The following is a 12,865-nucleotide window of genomic DNA, read 5'->3' on the forward strand; positions in this document are numbered from 1 at the left end:
CAGCCATTAATGTCTAAACCGCTGGCAACAAAAGTGAGTACACCCCTAAGTGAAAATGTCCAAATTGTGCCCAATTAGCCATTTTCCCTCCCCGGTGTCATGTGACTTGTTAGTGCTACAAGGTCTCAGGTGTGAATGGGGAGCAGGTGTGTTAAATTTGGTGTCATCGCGCTCACACTCCCTCATACTGGTCACTGTAAGTTCAACATGGCACCTCATGGCAAAGAACTCTCTGAGGATCTGAAAAAAAGAATTGTTGCTCTACATAAAGATGGCCTAGGCTATAAGAAGATTGGCAAGACCCTGACACTGAGCTGCAGCACGGTGGCCAAGACCATACAGCGGTTTAACAGGACAGGTTCCACTCAGAACAGGCCTCGCCATGGTCGACCAAAGAAGTTGAGTGCACGTGCTCAGTGTCATAGGAACTATGCAGTATATGAGGAACTACAAATTTCCACATTAGATCAATCAAAGCAAACGGATATTGTATCGGACAGAACCTAAGGTTTAGTTTGCAAAGTCAATCTAGAACCTTGTTTTAGATGCAGCAATACATTTAAAAGCTCAAAACAAGTGGCAGGGATCATACTGTATGCAGGAACATCTGCAAAAATTTTAGGTTGGACAGCAATAATGATGGTTGCATCAATCCCAAGTGGTGCTAACATGCCCACTTTACTCTTTAGATCAATCGAAGCAGAGGATTGGGCCTGACCTAAGGTTTAGTCTGCAAAGGAAACCCAGAACCTTGGTTTAGAGATGGCAATACACAGAAAGGCTCAAATAAGTGCCACAGGCCCATAGGCCAGTTGTAGTTCTGTGGTTAAGTCATGGGCCTATGATCAGTAGGTCGTGAGTTCAAATCCCAGCATTGCCCTTAACTTTTGTATAAAAGTATCAACCAAATGGGGTAAATGATAATGTCGACAAGATCAGCAGGAATAAGAAGCGTGAGAAATGCAAGAAATTAAATGACCTTTCCTTGTCGCTTGTGTGGTACCATCAAGGGTACATCTATTGTACCTTTAGTATGTCTTAGGTACAAAAATTTAAGCTACATAATTGGACCTTAAAGACCACAGATATACCCTTTCAAAGAGTAAAAGATAATTAAAAGTGCACTACATGCACTCTCCCAGGTAAAAGATGTAGGTGAAGGTACGGAGATGTACCCTTGATGATACCACCTGGGCAACAAGGATAATTACAGTTTGGTGCATTGATTTGGCACAGTTATTTGGTCTCTAGATAGAAAGTGGTTGGTCCAAATGAAGTCTGTTTTGTTTGTAAAAGAGAAGTGTAACTAATGTTTTATTTTGTCATATGTTTGTTTAATCACAAGGAATACAAGGAAGTGCTATTTAGTGCGATTTATTTTTTGCTTTCTTTTATCTTCAAAGAGCAGAAACAGACTTAAACAAATGTAATACTTGCCCTTCTGTTGTATTAGTGTCCACACAAAATCTGTTACCCAAACGGTTTTCAGGTTGTATCGCATAATTGCATATTCGTTAATGAAAACATGGAAAACAGAGAGTTTTGTTACCTTTTGTTGAATTACCTCAAGGATTCGCATAATGTATAGTACAATGTGATCCAATGATTAGTTAATCAATAAACGAACTATTACTAATCTTCATGTTAGTATTCTGGTTACAACGCCTTAGACTCCTCAGACTCCTTAGACTCCTTAAATATGGCACTCTGACGCTTTAGATCCATATTTGACTAATGGAGGAAGGAGAAGGAAATGTAAAGGAGGTCAGTGAGACAGCTTTCAAGTCCCCAGGTACCTGATATACCTCAGACTAAACTGAACACGAAGGAGCTTGCTCGCCACAGTTACGACTTTTTTGATTGAGAAAAGGGCCGTCGTGAAAAAGTGTCAGAACCTGCATTTTGCCTCTGGATTCTTCAGCAAACATTCGAGTTTCTAGTGTTGCGTAGACACAACGGTTTTTGTCATCATCTAGTGTTCCGGTACTGTATTTAAGATTTAAATTAATTTGGTACAAAAGGAAAAGCTCACGGCCGTGATCTGCTTCTCCAGTTAATAAATTCACTTCTAATCGAAAACAACAACACAAGCTCTGAGGTTGAAGCCAGAGGTGTTCTCCGGCTGTTCCGTTTCCCTCACCATCTCTCAGCATAAGTACACAATCCATCAACCCGCAGTATCTCTCAAAGTGTCGGTGCTTGATGAATAACTCCGTAATGTTTATCTAGTGTTGAGGCGTTTTAACTCTTAAATGCATGAGCATTCCACCAACTGTTCATTTTTCGGGTTGTTAGCTACACAGCACTTATATCTAACGCAGATTGATTTACAACAGTGCAGAAATGTCCTTTTGTTGACTTTAACAATGAAATAAAAGTATATTATTATACTATGGTTAGCGGTTGTATCTTCTACAGTAGATTCTATATAACGTTCACAGCTGATGTAGTTATTTCGACAGCGCTGTTGAATTCTGGAATCTGATTGACCAGAAGGTGTTGATTACTTTTCTATAACAAGCTGCTTGCCTTGTTACCAAGAAACCGCCAAAGTGTAAACTCTTCTGTCCTGAAGAGGTCGGAAAAACCTCTCACAAAGCGCTGGCACTGGAGACTCCTTCCATGAATGTTAAGTAAATGCCTCCTGACAAGAAGGAAACATCCCTGTGAATGAGCAAATATTTTACTATGGAACCGATAACAAAGTAGAATGAGCACATTAACAAAAAATTGCGCTATTGTTAGAAAATTAGTTTGAATCAAGTTCTTCACCATACTTTTTAACCGTTGGAATAGCTCTCTCACACACACACACTCCTGATAAGTGCTATGTAATAAAATTTTTAAAAATCCCCCTATTAATTATAGCTTGAGCATTAGTGCCTGAGCTGATGTATAGAGATTATATTATAGTGAAGTGGAGATTGGTATCGTTTTAACGATGTAATGGTGTTTAAGTTGTGGAAAAGTTTTGGACTACAGAGAACCGTTTGGACCAAAGGTTACTGTAGGCCAACAGATTAGCTGTGATTGTAATGTACAAGGCTAAGCCCGGTGCATAGCTTGGAGATCTGCCAGACTTAAAAGTGTCTGTGTGTGAGTACATGGCAGCTCACTGTGTGAGGATGCTAATGACACGTAGCATGTATTTATTATTCACCGAGCTCGAACATGGCGTTTGATTGGACGCTCTGACAGGCATTATTTATTTCACAGCTGCCGAGTTTTCCCTGACGAAAATCATGATTGATGGCTGGATCTTTTTTTTTACTTTTCTCATGTGTATACATGTGTTTGTGTGTGTGTGTGTGTGTGTGTGTGTGTGTGTGTATGTGTGTGTGAGTGTGTGTGTGTGTGTGTTTCTAAAATAATTGGCCCTTCTGGTCATAGTAGTAACAAAGCTAGACAGTTGATAACAGGGATTATTACTGTACTTTAACAAGCTTCAAGCTTCTGAAGTTCCTTAAGAACATCCAAGAACACACAGAATTAAAAATAATCTCTTTTTTTTTGTCAGCAAAGTGTCATTTTGCAAAGCAAGTTAGCTAGTATTCGGCTTACTATTATATTATGATGTTAAAATGAGTAGCCAATAGTGTTCATTTTGTCAGCTTTTTTTTTTTAATTTAGTTTTAGTTTTAGTCATGTGTCAAATGTCCTTGATTGTTTTTATCATAGTTAGGCAACCTTATCGTGTTATTGTTGTTGTTGTTGTTGTCATTGTTTTAGTAAAGCTGTCCTTGATTAAAAGTCTGTCCATTTTAGTCTTATCTTAGTCAGAGAAAACTGTAAGTATTTTAGTCTAGTTTTAGTCACTGAAATCTGTAGACATTTTTAGCCGTCGGATTATTATTGATTAACATTTCGGTCAGTTTAGTTTAGCTCGTGGTGGAAATGGCCGAGATACACTGGGGGTCTCTAGTTGGGATGTTTTTTAACGTTTCTTTGTTTGTTTTATTTAAATATGAGTAAATATAATAAAAATATAAACATAAATATAAATAATTGAATATAGTTTTTTGTTTTTTTATCCTGCCCTGTCTCTCTTTCCCCTTCAAACTCTTCTTTCTCTTTCTTGCCTTTTTTCTTAGAAAAATAAGAGTAACAGTCCTTGTCAGTGCAATAAAAAAAATATTGCGGTGCAGTAAAAGCCCATAGTTGCTTGAAAATCTGCATTTGACAGCTAAACCACTTTACATATCTGATCATGAATCTGAGTGGACATCCATGACGTGTGGAGTCCCACAGGGCTCAATCCTTGTTCCGCTGCTGTTCAACCTGTATATGCTCCCACTAGGCCAAATTATAAAGAGGAACCAAATTGCATACCATAGCTATGCAGACGACACACAGATCTACCTATCCCTGTCGCGTAATGACCCCACAGACTCCCTGTGCCAGTGCCTTGATGAAATTTACAGTTGGATGTGCCAAATCGTCCTTCAGTTAAACAAAGACAAAACAGTCATTGTATTTGGAAACAAAGCTGAAAGTCTCAAGTCGAACACGTACCTTGACTCCAGGGGTCAAAAAACGAAGAGATCAAGTCAGGAATTTTGGTGTCATTTTGGAGTCTGATCAACGTTTCACTACTCTGGTGAAAACAATCACCAAAGCAAAAAATAGAGCCAGAAGTAGGTGTTTCATTTCCAGTCAAGATTTAGAGAAACTTGTTCATGCGTTCAATACCAGCAGGGTGGATTACTGAAATGGACTTCTCACCCGTCTTCCCAAAAAGACCATTAGACAGTTGCGGCTCATTCAGAATACCGCTGTGAGGATTCTCGCCCCAACCAAAACCATCTGAGCGTATTACTCCAGTCCTCAGGTATTTAACCTGGCTTCCAGTTACATTCAGAATTCATTTTAAAGTACTATTGCTAATTTAGAAAATCAATACATGGCCTAGGACCTAAATACATTACAGATATGTTTACTGAATATAAACCGAACAGGCCTCTAAGATCATTAGGATCAGGTCAGTTAGAAATACCAAGGGTTCACGCAAAACAAGGTGAAATAGCATTTAGCTTTTATGCCACCCGTGTCAGGAGTTAAAGATTTAGATTTGTGGTGCTTTTATTAGCGTTGTATTAAAACACATTTTTAGATTTCGTCGAGCTACGTGTACGATCAGCAGGATTCACGAACAGAATGTTCCTCTACAAAGAACCGTAACAATACATTTCTCAGAGTGGAACCGATTTCGACACCTGATTGGCTTTCAGATGGTAATCTCACCCGGTTTTCATAATTACTTTGTGATTATAGGAGCTGAGGTTCTTTTTCTCTGCTAATCAAAGCATCTCCGTCGTTCTTCATGCTGTGTTTGATCAGCGCGTGTGATTACACTTCCTCTGCGCCGCCCTTGTGTCGTGAGACGAATCCTGGGCATAAAAAAGTAATGCGTTAATCAGTGTTTTTGCCTTGATTTTTTTGAGTGTTTGTGTGTGTGTGTGTGTGTGTTTGGTCATCCTCACATGCTCATGATGCTGTGTAGAAGATTCTGGTCCTATTTAGACCTCATGCTTTTGCTACAGCGTGTGTGAATGATGGTTTTTGTGTGATTTGCATGCTGTATTTTTCCATACAGGGAACGAACATTTGATTACAAATGTGGACAATTATTTTGCTTTTAAATGTAAATCCCACCAATCTATATAATTCTTCCTTTCAGGGCAAAAAAATACACCCTAGGCCAGTAAACTGGATTTAGCTGGATCAGCTGGTCTGGCTTGAAGGTTTTAGAGGGATTTTGGACATTCCCAGACTGGTTCCAGCTGGTTTGACTGGTTCTAGCAGGACAGGTTTACTGGATTTAGAAGAGTTTTTAATATGTGCAGGCTGGTTCTAACTGGTCAGGCTGGATTAAGAGGGGCTTTGGATACATACAGGTTGGTTTTAACTGGTTCAAGGTGTGTGTGTGTGTGTGTGTGTGTGTGTGTGTGTGTGTGAGAGAGAGAGAGAGAGAGAGAGAGAGAGAGAGAGAGAGAGAGTAATACCACAGTGTTCCAAGTGATTTATCACATTCAGGTTGAGAGATGAAGTCCAACAGCTGCCGCTGGTGGGAGGTGAACAGACCTGATATTTACTGCACACACACACACACAATTTTCTAATTTGATGAGGAACTGAGCCTATCCTTAGTAACCAGAAGGAAATCTGTATTATGTAATGTAAATCTGTATTTCTTGTAAGCATGTTGTTCATGGCACAATTAGCTTAAGCCACACCCACAGAACTCCATGAAAGGCAAAAAGCTGAAAATGCCAAAAATGGTGACCAAACAGTGAACGAGCGCATATTGAACATGCGCTAAATCTTCTACTAACGCAGCTCAGCCACTGCAGCTAATCTTATTTCTCTTAGTTTACGGATTTGTTTTGGAATTGCTTTCTTTCAAGCCAATAACATGAAGCGACCGTCTTTCACGAAGTAACTCGGTTTTGAATCCGATCGTTCCAGGTTCGCGTTAGTGAGTCTCCTTGTGTGTGAATTTACGATCCGGAGTGAGGCGTGGGATACGAACATTTTTCCAAACGACCTAGATTTTCAGGAACACCACGATTTGTTCATATCCAGTATGATGAATGAGGCCCAATATGAAGACTTTTGGTCCTCACAAAGGACTAAATATGTGTACACACACCCGCACACACACATCTGAGAAGCCACGGAGATTGACTCGCTTTAGATGGTAAACAAGCTAATGACTTTGGATTCCTGGATTGGTGTCATCAAACCATGGCATTGGTGGACTAATTCCCCCTGCTAAAATATCCTCTCAGGTCTATTATCTCCAAACAAACACACACACACACACACACACACACACATTCTCTGAATTATGATCAGGCTGTAAATTACTCATCTCGCACCAACCCGTGTTTGATGGCACGACCGTGCAATCTCCGAGCTGGTGATTTTGAAGCCACGGTAATTTGGAGGATTATAGGGAATATGACATGCTGACCTTTGCTGTGTTTTTCCTCCTCTTTGCTTTCAAACCCTGTCGGAATTTCAACTGGAGTGCAGTTTCATAATAGATATACTAAATCCTGTTGACTTAAGGTGATCGCCTAATTAACATATCAGAACCAAACGCAAATATAGAATACCTTTAGCTGAAATACGACTCTTAACGTCTGAGGCCCTGTCTGAGATCACTAGTGCAATATTGAATATTCAAGATATTCTAAAATGTGTTCTCATACTTTTTTTTATTTTATTGTAGTTCTTGTGCCTTTGCTTTAAAAAAAAATCCCCAAAAAACAGCATTTCTGAAAATATCTCCTTCCATGTGAAAATGCTCATGTGATCACACCTGCGCAGTACATACATATATTGAGGTCATAAGTTTACATTCGCCTTGTAGAATCTGCAAAAAATATATATATTTCACATACAGATGTTTACATATAGTCAAAAGTTCACACTTCTTAATACTGTGTGTCGTTACCTGGATGATCAGTTTTTATGTGTTTATGTTTTGTGAGAGTTTTTAGCAAGTCCCTTGTTTGTCCTGAGCAGTTAAACTGCCCGCTGTTCTTCAGAAAAATCCTCCAGGTCCTGCACATTCTTTACTTTTCCAGCATCTTCTGCATATTTGAGTCCTTTCCAGCAGCGGCTATATGATGTTGAGATGCATCTTTTCACGCCGAGGACGACTGAGGGAATCGTACACGACTATTGCAAAAGGTGCAAACGTTCACTTATGCTCAAGAAGGCAACATGATACATTAAGAGCCAGGGGCGTATAAACTTTTGAACAGCATGATTGATGTAAATTGTTAGTATTTTGTTTAAAGATCATATTTAGTACTGCCCTTCAGAAGCTACACAATATATTTACGTGTTTTCCAGAAGACAAAATGATAACAATGAGGATACATGTGTGTGGACTGATGATGAGGTGTAATTAGTAGTGTTATTAATTTTAAAATTGTTCTTCGCCGGCAGGCAGCATTTGGTGGCTGGATTTATATGAATAACAGCATGAAGCAGACTTCTACAGGAAGTGCTGAGTTCACCCCTGACTGCAACATCTGCAGAATCAGTGTTCAGCATATTGTATTGCTTGATTAGTTAACAAAACCAGATGTATGAAGATGCTGAAGTTTCCTAAACCAGATCTCAGGAAACTCAGGGTGTGCTAACTTTTGCTAATTCAGTGGTTTTGAAGGACGTAACATGGATGTATAGTATAGTGTAGTATCATTGCTGTAAAATGTCGGTAGCTAAGTTACACATGCTCATAGCTAGCTCCTCCAAATTCATTTGATAATTGTTGATTATTTTCCTGTTGGTTATTTTCAGCACATCCCTTAGGTGTTTTATTTTATTCCTTGCTGGCGGTATTAGCATGAAAGTTGAATCTTTGGAAGCGGTTCTCTTTGAGCAGAGTGTACAGATGAGGAGTGAGAGAGCTGGACAGACTAAAGGATTAAAGCGCTGCTGCATCGTGGTCTTCAGATAGTCCCACTGCATCGCTATCAGTAGGTAGTCGAACAGCATTGTGGGTAATGTCATAAAATTAAAACAGACCAACATGTCCATGAGAGAATTTCTTCTTGGACGCTGTTGAACATCATGTGTTAATTATAAAGATTAATATGCGAGTCGAGGACCGAAGCCAGCGGCCGCCGAGGGCTAGCGTGGTTATTTAAAGCCGTCTCATCCCCTGGCACCGGCTCTGAAATGTAAATGAATGAAGGCGACCATTTTGGAGCCATTTCGCTGAATTTTAATTAATTCGTAATTGCTTGCTGCAAATAAGCAATCAAGATCGGCAAATTAGGGCCGACCCTGCTTCGATATTTGCCTCGTTTTTCCGACTCTAAAGCTGTCCCTGATGTCCAGACCTGTAAAAACTGCGCTACATCAGTAAGTGTGTGTGTTTGAGTGAGTGTGAGTGAGTTTCTGTAGATTAAGACGGGAAAGCAGGAGGCGTGGGATCCATGGACTGGTCCCTGAAGACCGTGTCCTCATTGCCTTTTAAAGACACATTTTCCAAGCCGTTGCCTGTGAAAGATGGCCGCCACTGTGGGATTGACCCAATCATGCTAAACCATGAAACTGTGGCTTGCACTCTGAAGGTGGCCTAGTTTGATTTAAATCAGTGCACCTCTGCTCAAATGAATGGCAAAATCACTCATCCACACAAGGGTCATGAAAGAGGCATTGTTCTCCTGTTGCTACTTATCAGTCAGCGCTTTGTTTGTTTTTTTCGTTCTTTCATTTTAAGGTGGCATTTGCTCCTTTTTAAAATGCACGCATACACGATTTGGGCAATTAGCAGGAATTAGCAGGAAATTCTGTTAGGTTAGCTAATGCTAGGTATGTGGATACGAATAACTAATGATGAATACAATTTTAAAAATCCTGTCAGAAATTCTGTTACCTTGAGTTAGCCAGTTAGCTAGCATTTTGAGTGAATATTATGACAATTCGTGAATACTGTGAATGAAAATCCTTCACAAATCCTCTCATGTTAGCTGCTTGCTAACATTAGCAGTACATTTAACAAGGTCTGCTAATGCTAGCTAGATGGTTAATGTAAACAGTGAGGGTTATTAAAAGCAACGGTATGAATATGACTAAAAATCCTGTCAGAAATTTTCACTTAGCTAGGTAAATCTTAGCTAGATGGCTGACTCTAACACTGAATATTGTGGATTAAAATCTTATAGGAAATCCTGTCAGGTTAGCTCATGGCTAGTAACGTCGATGCTAATGCTAGACGGCTGGCTAAAACGAATGTGCTTTCTCACACAACTTGCATGGCTTCGCTCACAGGACGTGATTCTCTTAAAAGACTCAAGTCATTTGAGTCAGTTCAACTAAAAGATTCATTCAAATTTATTCAGATTCATTCAGTTGCACTTCCATTATTTTTTATTTTTATTTTTATCATCATTATTAAGTGTATAAAAACAATAAACTCTTTTCAGTTTTTCGATATGAAATTGATTCATGAGTCAATTCAGCTAAAGATTAGTTTCGATTCATTTAGTTAAACTTATTTTAGATGTTTTACAGTGAACTTTTCATATATTATCATCATATAATGCATAGATTCAAATTTTCATCAAATACCGGAGTCTCCTAATGATTTGAAACATTTGTGTTTGAAGCAGATTGTTATTTGTGGGTAAATTTGTTTCCTAAAGTGCCAATTTCACCACAAAAATACATTTTGTTCAGTTCTTCTAAATCAAACTGATTCACGAATCATTTCAGCTAAAGATGAGTTCAGATTCATTTAAGTTAATTTCTCTTAAATATCTCCTAAATGACTCTGAGTCAATTCAACTGAAAGATTCATTCAGTTGCTCTTACGTTATCTTTTTATCTTATAGTTAACTTCTCATTTATGATTTTATTATTATTATTATTATTATTATTATTATTATTATTATTATTATTATTATTATACAGATTATCTGTTTACTAAAGTGTCAGTTTCACCTTGAAAGCAGACTCTATTCAGTTCTTCGATATGAACATGATTCATGAGTTTGTGATTTTGACTCAACAGCATAAAGCTTCATATCTTCAAAGCTTCAAAGCTTCCTTATCATAGTTTAGCATGATAAAATATGCAGCTCGTTAGAGGATAATGCCATGGCATTACTATAGTTGGATATATTTGTTTTGTGTAAATTTGTTGTGATTTCAACAACTCAATTCAATTCAAAACAAGTCAATTCAGCTAAACAATTCATTCCGATTCATTCAGTTGCACATTGTCTGATCATCTCAGCAAGTCTTTCACCTCGCACAACCGCTGCGTCTTAGCTGTTTCAGCGCTATCATGTTCCCCCCCCTGCTTCCTGGATCATGTTGCATGGCCTGATGGGAAGGACGGCTCTGATCCGCTACATGGGGAGGAAAAAAATATGATGCATTTTCAGAATTGGATGTGGTTTTTAGCTTTGATGGAAAGAAAATGTGCAGTAATGCAGGTTTGTGTGTGTGTGTGCGTGTGAGAGAGAGAGAGAGAGCGAGAGAGACAGAGAGAAAGAGAGCGAGCGAGAGAGTGTGTGCGTGTGAGAGAGTGTGTATGTGTGTGTGTGTAAGATATTATATCGCTGTCAGCTCGGTTGGATCCTTAGCCAGCCATCACTAATGTCTCGCACATTCCCACAAGACAAGCCTTCATCTTGAGCACCAGAGCTGCAAAAAAGTTCTGTTTTTGGAAACACATAGCATAGAATCTGACGATCCGAAAACATAAAAACCTTTGTTTATCGATTGTGCGGTTTTTAAATAGCACTCACTCTCTCTCTCTCTCTCTCTCTCTCTCTCTCTCGCTCTCTCTCCAGCCTAGACCAGAGACAGAGGAGTCGAGATGGAGAGAGAGAGGGAGCTTATACATAATTGATGGTGCAAAGTGCAGAGTGCACTTATCACCCTGGATCCGGAGATGAGGAGGTGTGTGTGTGTGTGTGTGTGTGTGTGTGTGTGTGTGTGTGTTTGAGTGAGCATCATTTGTGTGGGTAGCTGTGCAATGTTATTAGAACACTACACAATAAATATCACTGCATGGAGCTGAAAACATTCTCTAACAGTCAAAAGGATGAAAACACACACACACACACACACACACAGACACACAGACACGAACACAAATGTCATCGTTAACTTTTTTTTGATGACTTGGTGATTGTTATTACAGCAGCGATGGCTGCTCCCTAGATCAGGGATAGTCAGCAAAAAGTTCCAGTTTGATCACATTCCCCACTTAGAACGAGCCGGATAAGCGTCTTGTTTTCTCTCTGTAGCTAGTCTCTCTATAACTAGACTCTCTGTAACTAGTCTCTCTATAGCTAGTCTTCCGGTAACTAGTCTCTCTGTAGCTAGTCTCTCGGTAACTAGTCTCTCTGTAGCTAGTCTCTCTGTAGCTAGTCTCCGTGTAGCTGTAGCTAGTCTTTCTGTAACTAGTCTCTCCGTAAATATATTCTCAGTAACTAGATTCTCTATAGCTAGTGTGTCTGTAAATAGTCTCTCTGTAGCTAGATTCTCTGTAGCTAGTCTCTCTGTAACTAGTCTCTCTGTAACTAGATTCTCCGTAACTAGTCTCTCTGTAACTAGACTCTCCGTAACTAGTCTCTCTGTAACTAGTCTCTCTGTAACTAGATTCTCCGTAACTAGTCTCTCTGTAAATAGATTCTCTGTAACTAGTCTCTCTGTAACTAGACTCTCCGTAACTAGTCTCTCTGTAACTAGTCTCTCTGTAACTAGTCTCTCTGTAACTAGTCTCTCTATAAATAGATTCTCTGTAACTAGTCTCTCTGTAACTAGTCTCTCTGTAACAAGATTCTCCGTAACTAGTCTCTCTGTAACTAGATTCTCTGTAACTAGTCTCTCTGTAACTAGACTCTCCGTAACTAGTCTCTCTGTAACTAGTCTCTCTGTAACTAGTCTCTCTATAAATAGATTCTCTGTAACTAGTCTCTCTGTAAATAGATTCTCTGTAACTAGTCTCTCTGTAACTAGACTCTCCGTAACTAGTCTCTCTGTAACTAGTCTCTCTGTAACTAGTCTCTCTGTAACAAGATTCTCCGTAACTAGTCTCTCTGTAAATACATTCTCTGTAACTAGTCTCTCTGTAACTAGACTCTCCGTAACTAGTCTCTCTGTAACTAGTCTCTCTGTAACTAGTCTCTCTGTAACTAGTCTCTCTATAAATAGATTCTCTGTAACTAGTCTCTCTGTAACTAGTCTCTCTGTAACTAGACTCTCAGTGACTAGTCTGTCTTTAACTAGATACTCTGTAACTAGTCTCTCTGTAAAGAGATTCTCTGTAACTAGTCTCTCTGTAACTAGACTCTCCGTAACTAGTCTCTCTATAAATAGATTCTCT

At 39.2% G+C, this 12,865-nt stretch overlaps 1 protein-coding gene across 2 annotated transcripts in view; it reads left to right on the plus strand.

The window, feature by feature from the left end:
* lrfn1 (leucine rich repeat and fibronectin type III domain containing 1) overlaps positions 1-12,865 on the plus strand; it is a 141,395-nt gene that overhangs the window by 24,321 nt on the left and 104,209 nt on the right. Inside the window, exon 2 of one of the 2 annotated variants that reach the window (XM_017490191.3) lies at positions 11,325-11,433. The exons of the other annotated variant lie outside the window; for it this stretch is intronic. The gene's annotated coding sequence lies outside the window, so the exon portion shown is untranslated. The remainder of the gene's footprint in view (positions 1-11,324; positions 11,434-12,865) is intronic. 2 annotated transcript variants of the gene reach the window in all.

This window comes from Ictalurus punctatus, chromosome 17 (genome assembly GCF_001660625.3).
Source record: "Ictalurus punctatus breed USDA103 chromosome 17, Coco_2.0, whole genome shotgun sequence".
Classification (NCBI taxonomy): Eukaryota; Metazoa; Chordata; class Actinopteri; order Siluriformes; family Ictaluridae; genus Ictalurus; species Ictalurus punctatus.